The following is a 17,676-nucleotide window of genomic DNA, read 5'->3' as shown; positions in this document are numbered from 1 at the left end:
GCTATTTGTAATTTATTTTTCGCTACCTGATTCGTCGCTCTTAACCTTTCACGAATTTCCTGAACGTAATCGTCATAATTGTATGTTGCGTTCAGTGTGTTTTTTAATGCTGTTGGTAGGTCTGCTTAATGTCCGTATACTAATTCGTGTGGAGTGTACCCTGTGGCTGTATGTGGTGTTGTATTGTACGTAAACATTGCAAATGGTATCCATTCGTCCCAATCTGTCTGGTCATTGTCTATGTAGTGTCGTAAGTATTCTGCTAATATTCTGTGCGATCTTTCTAATGTTCCGTTTGATTGTGGGTGATATGCTGTCGTTTGTATTTTTTTTATTTTTAATAACTTGCATATATTTTTAAATAAGTCACTAACAAAATTTGTTCCCTGATCCGTCAGTATTTTTTTGCGGTATTCCATGTTCGCAAATTATTTTGGTTACTAAAGCTTTTGCTACTGTTTTTGCTTCTTGGTTTGGTAAAGGGATGGCTTTACTAAATTCTGTTAGGCTGTCTTGGGATGTTAGTATATACTTGTTTCCCTGACTTGTTTCTGGTAATGGCTCTACTATGTCTAATGCTACTTTTTCGAAAGGTTTAGTTGGTGTATCTGATATTTTCATAGGTGCCCTATGTTTTTTTCCTATTTTATTCTTTTGACAGAAACTGCATTTTTTAATAAAATTTTCTATATCTTTATCCATTCCTTTTCATTTATAATTTTGTTGTATTCTTTGCTTTGTTCTTTGTCGTCCTTGATGTCCTCCCAAGGGTGCTATATGGTATTCGTATAAGATTTGTTGTTTCTCTTTTTCCGTCTCTACGACTATGGGTTTCTTTGCTTTGCTGGTAGTGTCTTCTTCCGCCTTGCAGCTGGGCGTCTTCACGCTCTTTATGTTTCTGCTGAGCGCATCCGCGTTCGTGCTAGTTTTCCCTGCTTTATGTATGATTTCATAGTCGTATTCTGCTAGTTGTATTTTCCAGCGTATTAATCTTGATCCAGGATCTGTTACTTTAAATAGCCACGTTAACGCCTTGTGATCCGTAACTACTTTAAAATGTGTTCCATACAAATATGGTCTAAAATGCTTTACGGCCCACACTATAGCTAATAATTCCTTTTCTGTGGGGCTGTAGTTTTTCTCTGCTTTGTTTAGGACCCTACTGGCATATGCTATAGGTTTATCCTTTTCTATTTCTCCTTGCGACAATATCGCGCCTATTGCTACGTCTGACGCGTCCGTTGTTACCACGAATTCTTTTGTGAAGTCCGGGTAAATTAAAACGGGGGTTGTCGTAAGTGCTTCCTTTAATTGTTTGAAAGCATATTGCTGTTCACTGGTCCAGTTATACTCTACCTTATTGTTAGTTAGAGCTGACAGTGGTTTAGCAATCTTTGAGTAGTGTGGTATAAACCTGCGGTAATATCCTGCTAATCCTAAAAATGATTGCAATTATTTCAGGTTTCTAGGTACAGGATATTCCTTTACAGCAGCTATTTTTTGTGAATCGGGTTTAATTTGCTTTGATGTAATTATGTGCCCTAAAAATATGACTTCTTTGCGCAAGAATGTGCATTTTTCCGGTTGGAGTTTTAGATTATAGGTTCTCAATCTTTGGAATTTTTTCCTCAAGCGTTGGTTATGTTCTTTTAGGCTGGCACCGTGTATGACTACGTCGTCGAGATACACAAAACAATCTACCCCTAATAGACCAATGAAAACTGCATTCATAATTCGCTGGAAGGTTGCGGGTGCATTTTGTAATCTAAAAGGCATGCGCCTCAATTGAAAATGTCCTCGCGGCGTGGAAAACGCTGTTTTCTCCTTGTCTTCCCCATCCATTTCTATTTGGTGGTAACCTGATGCCAGGTCAAGCGTGGTGAAGTATTGAGCTTTCCCTAATTGGTCTAATATCTCCGTGATATTTGGCAGTGGAAAAGAATCTCCTATCGTAGCTTCGTTTAGTTTCCTAAAATCTATTACTACCCTGTATCGGATGTTCCCTGATGCGTCTGCTTTTTTGGGGACTACCAGTAGTGGAGCATTCCATGGGCTTGTGCTTCGCTCTATTATACCTTCTCTTAACATTTCCTCTACTTGTTTATCTACTTCTCGTTTATGTGTTTCTGGTAATCTGTACGGCTTAATGTTGCACGGCAGGGTGTCTGTTTTTAACGGTATTTTATGTGTAATTGCTTTTGATGATGTTAATTTATCTCCGGGTAAATGAAAAATATCAAAATATTCTTTGCATATTTCTTCTATCGAGTTTCTCTCTTCTGAGTTTAAATGATCAAATTGCATCTGTGCGATGGTTCTGTTCACACGCTGTGTCAGGGGTTCTTTCACGGTCGCGGTTCGGATGCGCGTTTCGTTTTCGATGCAAGCGTCGACTTCCTGCGTCTCGGATAGCGTTACCCGTGGTAACCTTATCGTTCTCGGTTTTTCCGTTAGGTTTACTATTTTTGCTATAATTTTACCGTTTCTAGGTTTTACCAGACATTTTGCTAAAATAACTTCTTTTTCTAATTCTTGTTTTTCTATTATTCCTTCATCTATTTCGTTTGTCATTATTGCTACAATTGTTTGCGCTCTTGGTGGTAAGGTAACTTCGTTTCCCTTTGAAATAGTTTTCCAAAGTTCCCCGTTTATTATCACCTCGCCTTTATTATAATCTAGTGTTATTTTGTTTCGTTTCAAAAACTCTACTCCTATAATTCCATCGACTCCTATTAATAGGTTATCTTCTATAACGTATAGCGTATGTTTAATTAGTTCATCTCTAGCATGAAATGTTGCTTCTATATGGCCTATTGTTTTTATTTCGCTTCCCGAAAATTCTACTAATTGTATTTCAGTTTTCTCTATTTTACTATGCGGTTTTAATGCCCCTTGTGTTATAAGAGAAGCTTCTGCGCCGTTATCAATCATCATTGTTGCTGAATTTTTATATACTTCATCTATTTCTACTTTGATCTTATCTGAGGTGTATTTTGTAGGTGTTAGAGAATGTAGTTCTACTACTATGATTCGTGGGTCACGTTTTTGTGATTCGTCTCTTTTCCTAGCGACAGGTAGGGAGTATTCGTCAGATCTTCGTTGATTCGATCGCGCTGCCCTGCCTGCGTTTGAACTAGTCTAGCATTACTATATGTATTAATGTTAGTGCTAGTGCTAGGATTGTTCGAATTATTACTAGTCCCTATCGGTGTAATGTTTCATCTGTTATCGTAGGGTACTCTAGTATGTTCTGTTCGATTCTGTCCCTTCCAACATTCCTGTGTCGTGTGTCCTGCGCGTTTGCATGTGTAGCAGTACTTTCGACTAGTGTATGTGTTTGTGCGCGGCGGCGGCGGCGGGCGCCGGCCGACCGAACCGGGATGGTATTTATCATCTCTTTCGCACTGTATCGCTTGCAATATCGCGGCTTCTAGATTTCGTGGTCCTTTAGCTCTTACTAGAATTCGCAATTCCCTACGCAACCCTGCTTCGAAGACTACTTGCGCTACTTTATTCATGGCTTTAGCTACGCCCCTGACGACCGCTTGTCCGTCCTCTTCTTCGTCACCATTTCGGGAATTAGTTCGGTCAATAGTGTTACAATTCTATCTCCGTACGGTTGTACTGATTCCCCTATTTCCTGTTTTTGTTGTAATATGTTGAGTAAAACTGATGGTCCCGCTCGACCAGGTCTATATAGTGACGTAAGACAATCTTCGAGATCGTGGAAATTTTGAATGCCACGATGTGCTATTTCTTCTGATACACGACCGCGTGGTTTATTAGACATTATTCCTTGCAATAGGTGTTTTTCTGCCTGATATGTTTGCGGAATTATCTGCTTTGCAAATCGTACGCTACGAAGAAATCCATTTAAGTCGCTTTGGTCTGTACCGTCAAAGGTGAATATTTGTCCTAGTGCATTTGTAACGGCTTGACTAACGTTACCCCCTGGGTCAGTTATTTCGTCTTGTGCAGTGTGCGTCGGTGGGTAGTATGTCCCTGAACGTCTGTTTTCGCAGTAATTCGTATTGCCATTGAATCTTACTGAACTTCTACGATTTCTTTCTACGCTCCTTCTTAAGCTTTCTATTTCCTGATTTACGGAATTTGGACTAACTTGTAAGTTTTCGAATTCTGACGTTCTTGGGGTTCTAGTCGTCTATCTCGCGGTGTTAACTGCGCTGGTTGCGCGCTCATTCTAGTGAGCATTTCCTCTAGGGTTGCTACCCTATCGCGTAATGCAGGGTTTTCATTCGACTGTTCGTTTTCCTCTGCCATATCGGCCCAAGACACGTATTCTTGTCTTTCATTTGCTTGTGTTGCGTTATCGCTAGGACTTTGGTCAGTATTAGATTCGTTAATTGTACTATGTTCGGTTGTTTGGGGATGAGGCATGAGGTTTTCGTCTATGTCGAATGTCTAGTTGTCCCTTCTCGATTCGAGATTGGGACGAAACTCGAACGGTGTACCTGCAAGCGCGGAACGCGTGCGCTCTCTAATGTCGGTGACCGCTTCGCGCGCTACTGTATACGTATCTATCCTATCAAATGGCGTCATACGTCTTGGTTGCGGAGTTTGTACGCTATTGTCTCTATCGTCGTTATTCCTCTCGCCAAGATTTCGCTCGATTGTAGGATCTAATGAAGCCGCTCGCCGCATGTGGATATGACTCCCGGTGTGGGGTTATGGATTCAAAAGAGAAGATGAAAAAAAATATTTCTGGCACTTACAGTACGCAGATTAAGCTAATCATCGTTGGTGTTTGTACGCTCGGGACGTTTCGCTGCCTCTGCTCGGGCGACTTCGTCGCTGAAATCGTCGCTCGGTGTCCTCTGCCGGCAGGTGATAGGCGCGAAGAGGGTCTTCCTTCCTCGTTATTTCATGTCGGATAGGTCCGGCCTTCTTTTTCCCGGCTGGCTGCAGTTGCCTTCTGGATCTCCGTCGAATGAGAAGTCAATTGCTCGTCTCTAGTAGATCTCCACGTTGTTGGCTGGATCCCACTGCTGCCACCAATTTTGTTGCTCCTCTCCCGTTCGTTGGTGAGAGCTAGCGTGCTCTACCTCCGATCGCCGTCAGGTGGGAAGGAGATAGGGTGATTGGGTCCTTGGCCTGGTTAAAGAGTTGGAACTCACCGTGTACTTGACTACTTTTTATTCAACACTAATTAGCTCTGGTACTGTCGCGTGTGGTTCGCTGGACAGGCTATACCAAAGTGCACCATGTTCCTCAATCGTTTCCACGATCCGCGTTCCTTTTGGAGACAAAACGGGGGTGGCCGAAGCCGTCACGTTTTGCCGATTCTTGTGAATTCGCTTAGCTCGGCGTGGAGGTATTAAGACTCCGCGATTTCTGATGCTAAGCGCACGTGTCTTCACACGAACTACAACAATGCTAAGAATAAAAAATGAAAAACTGAAAAAAAATACTGAAAAATGCAGATTTTGTAGTGAAGTTTAAAAATCATCACCTTTTTATCTTTACAGTAACAACATAATGGTACGACTATTCTTCTCAATTTTTTTCAGATTTTTCGGCAGGGTGCGCCGTAGTTACAAAAATCAAAAACCGAATTTTTCGGGGTATTTCGGGCAAAATCGTGAAAAATGCATTTGATTTTTACATCATCTTTACACGGTAAGTATATTATGTGATTTTTAACATTTTACATTGTAAAGAATAATGGATAAGTATGAGAATTTTTTAAATGGCTCAATTAAACATACATCTGGGTGCCTTATATTCAGGAACAACAACCACTTTTTCAATGGTCGTCGTAGCGCAGTGAGTAAAGTGTCTGACTGGGGAACCACTGCATACGTTTTTAATACGTGTTCATGCCCCACAGATTTCTGATTTTTTTAAAAATTTTATTTACTCGTGGGAAATCTTCCAAAGACACCTCACTACCTTCGAGAGGTGATCGGGGTAGGGTGGAATTTTTACCCACTAAAACCCCCATGTTACTGAAAAGGGCTAAGCCTGTGGTCATCAACTTCTTAATAGCCCACCAATAGTTTGGGCCTTTTCAGTGGCGATGTTACCACTGCGATCCTTTAGAAAACGGGCCTTCATTTGTGTCCCCTAGCAAGAGGATCATCCTGTATTTTTTGTGAACAGGCGGGAGGTGATCATGTGCGGTACACCGTAAAGGTCTTTACAGGTACACAGATTAAAATATCAATCAAAGTATAAAATATCAAACAGCATCCGTAATAGTTTTTAAGCTCATTTCACGATAGAATATTTTAAAAGTGTTTGTAAGACATTTTTAAATGAGTATTATTTGCTATCATGTAGTTAATGATGAAAAAAAAATCAGAACTCTGTCGGACGTGAACACGTATTAAAAACGTATGCAGTGGTTCCCCAGTCAGACACTTTACTCACTGCGCCACGACGACCATTGAAAAAGTGGCTGTTGTTCCTGAATACGAGGCACCCAGATGTATGATTAATTGAGCCATTTAAAAAATTCTCATACTTATCCATTATTCTTTACAATGTAAAATGTTAAAAATCACATAATATACTTACCGTGTAAAGATGATGTAAAAATCAAATGCATTTTTCACGGTTTTGCCCGAAATACCCCGAAAAATTCTGTTTTTGATTTTTGTAACTACGGCGCACCCTGCCGAAAAATTTGAAAAAATTGAGAAGAATAGTCGTACCATTATGTTGTTACTGTAAAGATAAAAAGGTGATGATTTTTAAACTTCACTGCAAAATCTGCATTTTTCAGTATTTTTTTTCAGTTTTTCATTTTTAATTCTTAGCATTAGCAACAGAAAAATCTAAAAACATTCTCCAACATGTATCACCATATCATGCATGTTATAGAATTTTTTCAGAATTTTCGTATTGTGTTAAATAGGGGAAATGGGGCAATAACTGGTATTTATAATTTTCCCTATAGCTACCCCCCCCCCCCCCCCCCCCCCCCACCTATTGACGTAGGCGGTTGTAAGATTTGCACAGAATTTTTTTCTTTTGATACTCTATCAAATGCCACATTCCTGACAAAAATCAGTTCAAGGGCACTTTTGACCCCCTTATTCTGCTAGACCGTTTAATCTGTGGGGTTTGGTATCTACAGTCAAACTGCAGTGCCGACTTACAAATGCGAAGGTGTTTGGTGTGTATTCTGCTTATGAATAACGATTAGTTAAAGTACTAATTCTTGAAGTAGTTTTAACTGAGAATGGGACTGTAGTGTCTAGAAGCGTATGTGATTTGTCTCTGGCAGGGGTTGAAAAAGGCAATTGTTAACTGTTGATAGAGGAATTGAACTTCGTGAGGTTTTGTACTATGGCACAATTCGACTTTATTTTTCGTAAAGCTTCCATTGACTGAAAAGTCGGGGTTTATGTGGCGTGCGGTTAAGGAGTTAAAATCGCAACCTTAGACTTTATCTTAACAATGCTTTGTTATTGCTCATGTTAGGTACACGTTTACTCAATTGCGAAATCATGTAGCTCAATAAATTCGTACCGAGTTAACGAATTCCATGAGTTTCGGCATAACATGACCCCCCCCCCCCCCCCCCCCCCCCAGTTTTGCCACCCAGAAAGGTCGGTGATCGCCGAAACAACCGAGGATCGCAGCGCACTTAAGCGTAGCCCGACTTGCGATAGACATTGTGACAGTACCAGAGCTAACTAGTGTTTGAATAAAAAGTAGTAATTGGCTATGCAATAGCCAAAGCATTTATAGACGTTTTGTTATCGTAATCTATCGGTTAGTACCTCGAAGGAACGGTCTCAATATCCTGCAGGACACAGAAAGGCTCACAGTGCTTGTATAGATAGATTGAATAGATAGATAGGTGGAGATGACATGCTGCAGGTAGATTTAGAAGATTGTGGAGATGATCGAAAGTACCCAAAAATTTTCGAAGGAGAGCGTAGGCAATTTTTGGGGCGAATATCTCGGGGCTCTCTGGACGGGTAATCGTCGGCGCAGCAGGTTGCCTAGTTCAGTGTCCAAATAGACCGAACTGGCGTTGTCCCGTGAGCTGCGACGGATATCTTTAGAGAAATGAAAAGTAAGTTGTTGTTGGTATACAAAATCCAGGTTACAACTACGTAGAAGTACGGTACAAAGTTGTACTTGTATCAAAACAGACGGATACAGGTATTTGAAATTAATAAAATACAATGTAGGCAATCATTAATACGAATTGACTTAACAAAATTGAATAGAAATATTTTTAATAGCTATGTATATTGTCTTTTCCATTGAAAAATTTGTCTTTTACTTACTTTTAATCTCTAGCCATTAAACTGAATCTGGAAAGAGGCAGTGATGTAGCTACAGGGGCGTACATTAATAACACCAAGCGCGAGGACGTCTTCGGGATTTCTGGTCTGTCGGTGTCGAGCGGTACGTAAGTTTAGAGCCTCATAAGGGAAATTTATGATGTTGTGAAAAAATATCAATTTTGTTATAATGCGTTATATCGTACAGGAGTATCAGAGATGAATTCCTTTTGTTCTCCCGAATAAAATGATACTAAACGCTATGTAAATCGATTTATTTTTAACGTAGGTAGCTTAAAATTTTTCAAATTTTTTGCCCATATAGTTTCCTTAAATGGCTTGTGTCAGAGCTTGCGAGTTGCTGAACTTGTATTTGTCATTTTTTCGACAACGACGCCAAGCTAAATGCGAGCGATTAAAAGCCTGAGTATCGACACTATACAGTAATGTTGCGGACGAGAGCCGCTCTCGGGTCTGGTCGCGGCTCTCGTCCGCGACTGGTAGTCGATTCGGCTTCCTTTGCTCTCGGTCGCCGAGATAATTGGTACACGACCGGAGAAGCAAAAAAAAGGGTCTCGCTCGAGCTCGATGCCCGAAATCAATGACGTCAGAAAAGACAAGGATAGCATTAGGGATTTAATAGGAAAAATTGAAGTTCCTTATTTGCAAACAGATTTTCACGCAAGTAACACCAATCGATTCCTTGTGCTCTCCCGATAAAAATGATATCAAATACGACATGATTCCTATTATTTATAATAAAGATATTTAAATAATAAACGTTGGAACCCTGCAACGGTTACGGAGAATCGTCAAAGTTACTTTTCTATCAGTTCTTTACGAGCTAAAAATGACATAAACAGAATTTATGTATATTATATTTAATCGATGTCGAAAAGAAGATATTAAAAATAAAAAAATAAAAATTTCTAAACATTTAAAACGGAACTTATATACATACTTTTTGTATTACGCTTTCATTTTCTTAATAATTTCAGTCATTAAATAATTAAACACAAAAATATGAGGGAATACATAATAGGGAGTTAGCCCTACGACGAGAGCCGCGTTCGTCGAATCGACTACCACTCGCGAGCGAGAGTCGCGCTCGGGTCTAGTCGTGCCTTAGAATCGACTACCATTCACGGACGAGAGCAGTACTCGGGACTGGTCGTGCTTAAAATCGACTACCACTCACGGACGAGAGTCGCGCCCGGGTCTGTTTACGAGCATGACCTTTCGTTCTACAAACCAAGTTTTATGTATCTTTGTTAAAAATAATCGGAATCATGTCGTGTTTGACATCATTTTAATCGGGAGAGCACAAGGAATCGATTGGTGTTACTTGCGTGAAAATCCGTTTGCGAATAAGAAACTTCAATTTTTCCTATTTAAATCCCTAATGCTATCGTTGTTTTTTATGACGTCCTTGTTCTCGGGCGTCGAGCTCGAACGCGATGGTTCCAAGAATTGGTTTCTCGGCGGCACGTATCAAACGAGGTAGTGGGGATAAACCACGGCTCTCGTCCGTGTAGACGAAACGGCTCTCGTCCGCAACATTATTGTATATGTAGTCCATCTGTGGAACGCTTTCATTATCGAACTTTTGTTAATAAAAACCTTAGTAACATAATAATGAGACATTTGATTAAAATGAAACCAAACACGGTGTAATTTGGAATGTATTCAGTAAGTAAACGATTAGTTATATTATGTACTTGTTAAATAAATATATTAACCCCTTTTACAGTGGTGGGTCATGTAACATTTATACAATAAATATCGGTGCAACTACGCTGGAATTTGTTAAATAGCGGCAAATTAATTATAAATTTTTTCAAAATATTTAACCATTAGCGTACTCAAACTTAACCAACTTGTGAATTGGTATAACAACGAAATGTTTAAAGGCTGTTTTAGTACTTGGTGCAAACTTTGCGTTTTTAATGTTTTTGGAGGGGATTTCTCAAATTTTTGTAAAGATATCTATACAGGGTGCCCCAGCGAACACTGTACAGTGCGTTATTTCCTAAAGTATTAGAGATAAAAAAAATTGTTTATACAGAATTGCATGGTTCGATAGGGCCAATGTATTAACGAAGGCGAATTATTTATAACATTATTATTACATGAGATATGATGATCAAGTTTGGTTTTTTAAGTGGAACTATATATTTTTTTCCAGATTATTTTTACAGATCAGCCTAATTTATGTACTTTTTTAAATTAATTTTCGAGATATTGTGCTTACAATTTTAATGATTTTTGTCGGAAGAGGACCTTTCTGACCAGCAGATACTGCTGACGGTCTATTGTTCCCTACCGATGGCATGTGTTAGGCATTACCTCTTGAAACCGATACTAAAGTTCTCTTTCCACGAAAACCACTAAATGTAGGCGTAATATCTCGAAAATTAATTTAAAAAAGTATATAAATTAGATGTCGCTCGATTCGTCTTGAAACATACTATCAACTGACCTGTAAAAAAATTTACAGAGTGTCCCAAACCAAGTGTGGGAGCCGGAAATGGGAGATTCCTGGGGTGATTCTAAACAACATTTTCCTTTGCAAAAATGTCCTCCGAAGCTTTGTTAACGAGTTATTAACGAAAAAACCCCGACCAATCAGAGAGTGCGAATAGCGAGCGCTCGGCCGACCAGCGACAGGGCACAAGCTACGCGGGGCGTCTGCTACTCACCGTGCTCGAGGCTAGTACAAGAAACTCAAGATCTCTACGTTATTGTCTAATTTCTTCTAAACCATTGGGTGAAAAATTATGAAAAAAATCAGGGACACGCTGGCTATCGTGACACATATTGTGGAATTTTCTCAGATCTTTAAATTATTAGCCAACTCGTAAAAAATAAAAAAAAGGCAAAAAAAGAATGTTAGTGTTAATTTCTCCTAAACTATTGGATAAAAAATTGTGAAAAAGATCAGGGACACCTTAGCTACTGGGACAAATGTTGTGGAATTTTCTCAGATTTTTAAATTAATTAAGAAAGTTGTAGAACATAAGAAACGAGAGAGAAGAAGGTTGTCATTGAATTTTGATCGATGAAACTTACCCATTTCGGAGAAGAATTCACCTGTTGCTTGAACTCTGGTCCCTCGGGGTCAGTAGCCGAGCTCGTTGGGGGATGCTTCGAAGCTCAGGTAATCTTGTACACAAATTTACTTCCCGTTTACAGAATCCACGGTCATCAACACTTATCACTTCAGGATTGAAATCTCCACGGCAAGTAATGATTTTGGAACGAGATCGTTCCTACGTTTGAAATTCATGTGGCCCTGAAAAGGGCCGATTGCTTTTTATAATAAGTGTTCGAACTGGCCTCCTTGTACTTCCTGCAGAGCACCGAGGCGACGAATTAAACTTTCGTGTACCCGCACCAGCATAGTCGGTATTATCGATGCCACCGCCGCATGCAATTTTGATATAAGGTCTTCCTTTGATGTGACAGGATGACGGTACAGAGCGTTCTTTAGGTAGCCCCATAGAAAATAGTCCAACGGATTGATATCCGGTGACCGTGGGGGCCATGCGACAGGTCCGGCGCGTCCAATCCACCTGTCCTGAAAGGTTTCACTAAGATGGCCCGGGACTGTTGCATGATAGTGGGGTGTCGCTCCATCTTGTTGAAAATACATATTCCTCCGGACTTCTAGTGGAATATCCTCCAAGAGACCCGAAAGAACGTGTTGTAGGAACGCCAAATACGTGCCCCCATGGAGCCTATCAGGTAGAAGATAAGGTCCGATGATCCTGTCACTACAAATCCCGGCCTATACATTAATGGACCACCGGACCTGTGTGTTGCTTACGCTAGTCGCGTGTGGATTCACGTCGTTCCACACGTGGCTATTGTGGGCATTGAAGCACTCTTCTTTGGTGAAGAGTGCTTTGTCTGTCCCCAATATGCGTGTGTGGACCGACGGATCCCGGCGAATTGGCCCCAACAGCCACGTAGAATAGTCCATCCGTTGGACAAAATCTGTGGGGCGTAAATTGTGCACCCGTACATATTTGTACGTATTCGTACGTATTTGTGTCGTATAAAGTTGCCGCAAATGCCGGCCCATATGTCGATTGACCAGCGAACTTTTGCTGCCCGTGACCGAAGTGCTGAAGGATTTTCGGCGTTCCACACATGCATATTGTGGGCATTAAAGCATACTTCTCTAGTGGAAAGGGCTTCATCCGTCCACAATATGTACTTACAGAACGACGGATTCTTTCCCACTTCTCCCATCAACCACCTTGAATACTCAATCCGCCGATCATAACTTGCCGGGAGCAAATGTTGCACCCGTACATACTTGTTCCTCGCCGATCTGGGGCGACCCATTTCGCTGCCGCGCGGCATCGCGGACCCGGTGGTATAAAATCGGGATTTTTAATGGAACTAGTTCCATTAAAAATAAATTCAGTGATTGTGTCACTTGATCAGTGTTGGTGGTCGTGTAGTGAAGTGAATACATCTTCGATACAGCAATAACTCGGATACACTTGACGTCGCGACCCTTCATTTCGGGTGGTGGCGTATGCCTGCGATTAGCTGTGCACAGGGCGCTGACCTACCATACAACCATTTCGTCCGCAGATGTTCCGGCTCGGCACAGTGACCTAGTGGTACAAGGTTCTAAAAGGGAAGGAAAGGAATTACCGGAGGAAAGGAGTTTTATTCAATTTGTCGGTAATCAGTATTTTTTAAATTTAACGCAGGCTATGACTTCTTGTCGACGATATTTCTCCAACGGAGCGAGATATCGAAAAATGCCATTCTTCCTTTTCGACTCCTTTACCCATAACAAGTAAAAAAGCAAGAGAAACATTTTTCGATATCTCGCACCGTTTTCGAGAAAATCGACTCCGAAGTTCGTGATTTCTCACCACTGGTTTCTGACTCGCGTGTTCGCATACGGACGAGGGCGCATAGCGCGTAGCCTACGCTACTGCGGACGCTCCACCGGCATACTCGCGCTCTGATTGGTCAGGATTTTCTGTTAATATCTCGTTAACGAAGCCTCGAAGAACATTTTCGCTAAGGAAAAAGTTGTTTCAAATCACCCCCCGAATCACCCCTTTTAAGGAACTCCAAAATTTTTGGGACACCCTGTATATATCCTTGTTACGTCCTAACTAGACGGCGGTCGTCTCGAGCGGCAGAGATCAACCTTTGATTAAACTACCTTGTTTGAACTTTCTTTTACATGTAGTCGAAGGAGAGAGTGGAAACTGAACTGGTAGACCTTGGTTAGGTTTAACAATTATATATAAATTTAACAAGTACCAATTTACATACCACCTCCTTTATTTTGTGTACAATGTCAGTGATGTCACCTCGTTTGTGTAGCCGGTCGCTGGTTATTTCACGCACTTCTCTACTTCGTACTTCGCGGAGTTTCAACTCTGTACGCGATGTTCCGTTACTACGCGATACGCCCTCGCTGTTACAATGTTACAACTCTCGCGTCGGGGTGATGGTCAGAGATTCGCTATGATCCGGGACTGACTGACTAATTAACGGAAAGAATAACTACTTGACTGATTGACTCAACTCCTCTTTATAATATTCTTTTTGGGTCATTACTCGTAATACCCAAAAGGAAAACGCTTACGCGTTGTTTTGTTGAATCAGCTCGGCGGTGTCGGTTATAATCGCTTGCGTGACAATGTTATGATTTCTCGCTTATTGGCAGCGAAAAAGGGGACCAGGTGAAGGCCGGATATAACATCCTAAAGGACCTACAGGATGCTCCAGGATATGAGTAAGACTCGAAAAGGGGTGATTCCTGGGGTAATTCTAAGCAACTTTATCCTTAGCGAAAATTTCCTCCTGGCCTTCGTTAACGAGTTATTAACGAAAAACATCGACCAATTAGAAGGCGCTTATAGCGGACAGATGACCGTCCGGTGACAGGGTACAAGCTACGCGTAGCATTCACTACTTACTGTGCTCGAGTCTTGTACAAGAAATTCAAGATCTCTACGTTATTGCCCAATTTCTCTTAAACTATTTGAAAATTATGAAAAGAATCAGGAACACGTTAGCTATCGCGACACATATTATGGAAATTTTTAAGATTTTTAAAGTGATTACCCAAGTTGTAAAAAATAAAAAAGGAAGAAAAAGAATTTAAAAATACCGATTTAGTAAAGTAATGCCATAGTAAAAAAAAAAAAAAAGAAACAATATTTTTGCCAACTGAGTAAAGTAATGCCATAGTAAAAAAAATGAAAAGCGATGCACAGTCGAGCGTGGTATCTCAGCTAGTCTCTCCATTTGTCGTGCACTCGTTTGAGGGATTTTCGCCGTGTATTGAAGAACACGTTCCTCATTCGCATTACAACGCGTGGTTCTTGATCTTCCAGTCTTCGAACGGTCACACGAAAGTGGGTTGTTCCGCCGGAAATTCCCATGACCCGTGTTAACACTTTTCGCGTTGTGGGTTGTCGGTTTACAAATCCTTCATTGTACAACCGCACTGCTTCACAGATGTTACCTTTGCATTTACCAAATGTAAGCATCATATCATAATACTCTTCGTTGGAGAACATTGTTTATTAACGTTCGAGTTTGTAATTCAACGTAAGTTCCAAACACTAAGAAGATTAAATTCTGCAGCAATGTATTTCTTTTGTATACTCTAATATTTAACATACCAGCCTCGAAGTTCCATATTACAGATAATCCGTTTTTAGAGCATGAACTATTTCATAAATTGAGTTCTTTTCAGGGCTACTTACAACGAGAACAATTCTGTTCCTAAAATGAATAAAAAAAACAGTTCTTTTCAGGGCTACCACATACTTGAAACGAGAAAAACTCTATTATCAACACATAAAAAATATACATCAAATAGTGCTCTGAGAATTAGATATCTCCCGTTTCATTGAAGTCGGCGCGTGCTGATCCGATACGTTGCCTTGTTGCTAAGCGGTGTTCACCGTTTCCAACGCGCAGCCCGCCGTTCCGCGCATTATACTGGTTTTTACTCTTTTTAACTATATTCTACCAATCCGACCCTTCCCAAACTCACACATACAATAGGTATATATTATGTATTATTTTCTTTTGCTGTAGGTGTCACTACAGGGGTTGTCTGTAAAAAACGTCCCCAAAAATTAAATTATCTTTTTCTTCTACCTTGAATAATCGACCTAAAGTTTTGAGAAACATATATGATGTGAAGTTAATGCGTACCTATTTTTTCAAATTTGAATCATTCAAATATCTTGAATAGTTTTCGAGAAAAAACATGAAATAGTTTAGGGTTGTTACCCCCATATCTCTCTTAAAAAAACGGTTGGCGGTCTGAAATTTCACACAATGGTTTTCTAGATAAAGATCAACATTTAGTAAAAAAAAGAACCAAATTCGCTGCTGGGGCCGATTCCCTATGCTTATCCGGTCAGACCCTTTACGATGGTGCTAAGTTTCTTAGTTCATAGAATCTAAGGAGGGTACGAGCGAAGTGAAGATTCACTTGTCCTACGACATGCAGTCATCTCTTCTCGAAGAGCGCCTGGAAAATATCAGCTTGTTTCATTTGAAAAAGCATCCAACACGGATGCCTTTTAAGAGTTCAGATGTCTTCGTTCTGAACAATAACCTATTTTTCCTTAATCTGGACATTACTCCGGTGCGCCAGCGGCTAATACACGGGGTGACCAGATTCTTATGTTACCCTTGTCCACTACCGAGGGACAATAGGCACGTGTACAGTCGGCGGCGAGATACAACAATTTCAGTAAAACAGCAAGATATCGTTTCTATCGTTATCAGCTATTAGTTTCTGAAAGTGTGTTTTGATGTTTGCTAGCTTCAGGACCAACGCACGCACGCACGCACGCACGCACGCACGCACGCACACGTAAGTACTGCTTAAATTTTATCATTTGAATCAGGGTCTAATCTTATGCAGGCTAACCTTAATTTATTAGCGTGTGCAATTTCTGATTTTGTCGCATTAAGTGCTGTTTCAACAGTTACATTACTGAATTTGCATATAATTTTGTATGGATCAAGCCAAATACTATTAAATTTAGATAATTTCGGTTCTTTCAATAAATAAACATATTCGTCTACTTCACAATTCCGTGGATTAATATTTTTGTCATAATACAATTTACTACTTGTTTTTGCTTTGTTTCTATTTTTGGCAGCGACGGCTTGAGTGGTAATGATTTTAATAAACAAACCATCTAAGTATTTTATAAAAGTTTGTGGTATTTGTTCTTTTGCAAATTCAGTTGGAATAGCAGTCTTATTGCCGAATATCAGTTCATGTGGTGTGACACCAGTGGACCCATTTATTGATGTATTATAAGAAAAGATACAAAACCTAATCCAATTATCCTAATCTCAATTTTTGCAATAATGCTTTAAATAATCTATAAAAAGAGCCCTGTCCAAAAAACCCAAAGATTCCTAGTGGAAAGAAGTAGATATGATCCTTTGAATTTTAAATATTTTTCAAAAGTTTTTCATTATTCTACTAGTAAAGTTACTATCCGAATCAGAATATATTATCTTTGGACAACAAAATGTGTTAATAAATAGTTCCGCAAGGGTCTTTGCAACGGATATGGTCTCTGTAGTTGGTAAGGGTATAGCATCTGAATATTTTGTGAATTTATTTTGAAGTGTCAATAAATACGAGTATTTATTCCCTTTCTCTGTTATAGATAAAGGTCCCACTATGTTCATCTGTACCTTTTCAAAAGCTTTTTTAGGAGTATCTGTAATACGCATTAGTTACCTAATCTCCATTGAAAGCTTTTTATACCTCATTTTGTACCAGACAACTTGGATAAATGCGTACAAATTTTGCAATTTCAATACTCATTCTAGGCCAATAAAAATCTTGCCTACGTTGATGATATAACGTAACTATTTCTTGGTGACCTCATACCATGGAATCATGATTTTGTTTAATAATCTTATATCTCTCAGTTATTGGTGAAGTGATTACTTGACTCGTACAAATAGTAATTAAATACTTAGAATCAAAGACTTTTCTAAATATGGATTCTCTTTTATTTATTATTTATTTATTTGCTGCAAACCTTTTATGGTTTATATAACATAGAATGTAATAACACTGATATTGTACATTTACTTATGTTTTAATGTTGTAGTTCTTTAAAATACTATAAATAATTTTTAGCGCTGGAATATTTGGTTCGCTTAGAAATACATTTACGTTGTATGGTAGGTCCTGTTTTAATTAGTGTAGGGATTGTAGCATTGTTACGCGTTTGGGTTCGTATTCTGTACATTGTCATATAATGTGGTTTAAGTTTTGGAACTCTGATCCGCGATGACAAAAACTGTTTGGTATAATATTAACTCTTGCAAGAGACGCGTTTAAATTGTAGTGATCCGACCGGCTTCTATTGGTGAATAC

The 17,676-nt window shown here is 39.7% G+C and overlaps 1 long non-coding RNA gene across 1 annotated transcript in view; it reads left to right on the top strand.

The window, feature by feature from the left end:
- Window positions 1-17,676, top strand: part of LOC143184339 (uncharacterized) — a 72,466-nt gene that overhangs the window by 11,673 nt on the left and 43,117 nt on the right. The gene's annotated exons all lie outside the window — the stretch shown is intronic.

This window comes from Calliopsis andreniformis, chromosome 10 (assembly GCF_051401765.1).
Source record: "Calliopsis andreniformis isolate RMS-2024a chromosome 10, iyCalAndr_principal, whole genome shotgun sequence".
In the NCBI taxonomy this organism is placed as follows: Eukaryota; Metazoa; Arthropoda; class Insecta; order Hymenoptera; family Andrenidae; genus Calliopsis; species Calliopsis andreniformis.
The sequence above is the reverse complement of the archived record's forward strand: the minus strand, read 5'-3'. Positions and strand labels throughout refer to the sequence as shown.